Source organism: Gossypium hirsutum, chromosome A09 (assembly GCF_007990345.1).
Source record: "Gossypium hirsutum isolate 1008001.06 chromosome A09, Gossypium_hirsutum_v2.1, whole genome shotgun sequence".
Classification (NCBI taxonomy): domain Eukaryota; kingdom Viridiplantae; phylum Streptophyta; class Magnoliopsida; order Malvales; family Malvaceae; genus Gossypium; species Gossypium hirsutum.
In genome coordinates this window covers 77,818,893-77,822,559 of record NC_053432.1, presented here as the reverse complement: position 1 = coordinate 77,822,559, position 3,667 = coordinate 77,818,893, and positions in this window count along the sequence as shown.

The window sequence follows — 3,667 nt, the reverse complement described above, 5'->3', positions numbered from 1 at the left end:
GAAGTTTGAGGGATTTTATTCTTGCGCACCCGGATTCGAAGAAAAGGGTTGATGTTTTTGCCTTAAGTCTCTACGGTTTGATCGTCTTTTCGAAAGCACTTGGACACATAGATGAAGTCGTCTCAGATTTATTCGATCGACTTGATAAAGGTACCACACCCGTCCCGGCAATCCTAGCAGAAACTTTCCGATCCTTGAATACATGCCGGAGAGCGGGCGAGGGAAGATTTATTGGTTGTGCCCAGCTTCTTTTGGCTTGGTTCCACAGTCTTTTTGGAAGGTGGAGAAGGTCTCCTATCGGGTATTCTCTAAGGATTATTCCCCATTAAGATAATTATGGCCACATCGAGGCGGGACGACATCTACGAAGAGAGGTGGATAACTATTCTCCAAAATTTACGGGCCGAAGACGTTGAATGGAAGGCTCCGTGGTTGATTCCTGACGAGATCGTATATAAGTGCGGTGATCTTGACTGAGTCCCTCTGGCTGGAATATGGGGAGCCATTGGATACGCTCCACTGATGGTGTTAAGGCAGTATCGATCAAGGCAGTTTATACAGGTGACACAAGGGTTGGCACAATGTAAGTTCCCCTATAAAGACAGCAATTATAAAAAGAGGGTTCGCGAGATATCAGATGCATGGAACCAAACTCGAAGAATGAAAGGATTCACTGCAGGCCCGATGACGACCCCCGAGTATGAATGGTGGTGGGGTAGGAGAGTCAACGACAACATCCCTAGGCAGAATCAAGGGAACACACAACCGATAGAGGAGCATTTACGGGTCATCCCATCTGAGTTAGAGATCATTAAGCAAGATTTTGAGAAAAGAAACTCAGAGTTAGGGAAGAAGATAGAGCAGCTAGAAGAAGATAAAATGAAGTTGGGGTTAGACGTCAATATCCACAAGCTAGAGGCCGAGAAGTTAAGGAAAGGAAAGAACAAGGCCGAGGAAGATTTAGATAGTTTGAAAACCGATTACAAGAAGCTTCGTATAACGATAAAAACTACCAGATTAGGTAAAACGTCAGAACAATGGCGTCAAGAGATTAAAGAGGAAAAAACTAGAGCCGACCATTGGGAGAAAAGATTTCAAGATGCTCGAGTACGAGAGGACACTCTGAATAAGAGTTTGTTAGAAACCCAAAACGAAAAGGAGAAGTTACGAGCTCGGGTGGCTGAATTGGAAAGATTACTTCAGCAACATCGTAGCCATAATTCGATAATTAAGCTAAAGACTAGTCTGAGCAGGATTAAAGAGTTGAAAGGGAAAATAGAAGAACCCGAGACCGCACTGCGAGATAGCAAAATTCGAGTGGAACTTCTTGAGACAAACAACGACCATTACAGAGAACAGCTTCACCACTCTCAAAACCAGATTAGAGATAGACACTATGTCATGGGCGAAGCTAGAGCTCAGGTTCCGGAGACAGCTGATCACTTGCAAACCTTGGCAGTTCAGGCTGATATATTGAGCTTAAAATACGAGTCAGAATCAGACCGAGGCCGAAGCTTAGCTTGACTTCTTAGGAAAGTTAAGACTTTGGGCATTAGGGCGAAGTCGTATATGTAATCATCCGTTCTATGGAAAGAAATTTTTCTTCTAGTGAAGTTCTTCTAATGAAATTGAATTGGAATCAACGCCTCTTTTTGCATTCATTCATTGCATGTACATGTCCCATAATTATTCGCTAAGGTTAAAATATACAATTTGCAGTTGTAATACCACAAGAGTAGAACCACGTCATTCGTATAGAACGCGCCGACAAGCTGGAGTAATGGAGGCCGAATTCAACGAAAGGATTGAGAGGATGGAAAGAATTCAAAGGTAATTGTTGTAGGCCAATTTTAGCCCATTTACATCAAAACCCAATTTAGCCTTACCTAACCAAAACTCAAAATCTTAACTACCCAAAGCCCAATTTACATCAAAACCCCAATGGCCCAAACCCTAAGCCCAAATCAAAATAAAAAAAACCTAGCCCACAACTTAAACTTTTCTCAACTAGCCACACCTTTTCCACCACCAACTCCACTAGCCACACCTTTTCCACCACCAACTCCACTAGCTACTCCTTTTCCACCACCAACTCCACTAGCCACACCTTCTCCACCACCAAATCCACTAGCCACACTTGCTCCATTACCTACTTCACTAACCACACTTGCTCCACCACTACTTGTACCTACAAATGAAGATATAAACAATAAAAAAATATTTTGTAAATGGTTATATAAGCCTTCTCATATTTTGTAACCAGGGGGATTTTTTTGGAGAGTTTTTGGGAGAGAAAGTTATTGTAAGGGATTTTTGGAGAGGTTTATTTTTAAAGTAATTAAGGAGAAGAGTTATTGTGAATGCTAGTTTTTGGAGAAGCTAGTTTTTTTGGAGATTAATCAAAGATCAAAGCAAAAGAGGTTTCTTTGTCTATTCTCATTTTAAGTTCTTTGTTTACTTATTGTTTTCCTTTCAATCTTATTTTGTTTCTTTTATATGAAAGTAAAAAATAAAAGGAGGAAGCTTACCCATTTTTACCGAAAAAGTTTTTTTGAGGTCCGGCTGCCGTGTACGGTGGCGCCGGCGGCGGTACGGCGACCGGACGATGGCCGGCCTTGTGGCCGAAAATCACCCACCCTCTCCCTCTTTTTTTTGTTATTATTATATTTCTTAATATTATATTATATATATTCTTTTAATATATTAGGTATATTTTAAATTTTATATTACGTATATATATATTTTATACTATTTTATTTATATATCTTTAAAATTATATTATTTATATATTTTTTTTCTACATGTTATCTTATGTATATATCTTAACTATATTATGTATGTATTTTTAACACTATATTATGTACATATTTTTAATATTATCATGTATTTATTTTTATATATGTACATATTGATGTAGTATTATTAATAGTATTTTTTTAACATCATTATTATTTCTAATATATATTATGTACATCTTTTTATTTCTATTTTATTTTTTATTTGTCAATATTAATTATTATTATTCTAATATTTTGATATTTTGATATTTTCTATTTTATATATTTTATTATTCCCATCATTGTTCGCATTTTTTGACAATAATATTCTTGGATTTTTTTTACTATCATTTTAAAAACTTTTTACATTTTAATTTTAAGAATAAGGCAATGTACCAATTTTAACATTAAGTCATCGATTTCATCGCTATGTTGGGTGAAATTAATCAGCTCGTGTTAAAAACGGGACGTCCTTCTAAAAAACAAAAAAAACTTGCAACTTCTCATTTCCTTCAATCGGATCACACTTAAATGTCAAATTGAATTCGTATTTTTGAAAATCAAGACAACATGTGTTTAATAAGATACCAATTTTGGGCGTCGCGAGGGTGCTAATACCTTCCTCGTGCGTAACCGACTCCCGAACCCTAAATTTTCTCTGGATTTCAACGTAGACCTAAACTTAGCCTTTTATTTGTTTTAATAAGAGATCTAATAGGTGTCCGATCACACCTAGGAAAAAGGATCGGTGGCGACTCCCTATTTATTTCAAAAATCAAACGTCAAATTTCAAACTTTTTTTCAATAAATCGCCACAATTAGCGACCAAGCTAAGCTAAAATTTTTACGTCGCTACAGTAATTACAAGAACGACTGGCCAAATCGCAGCA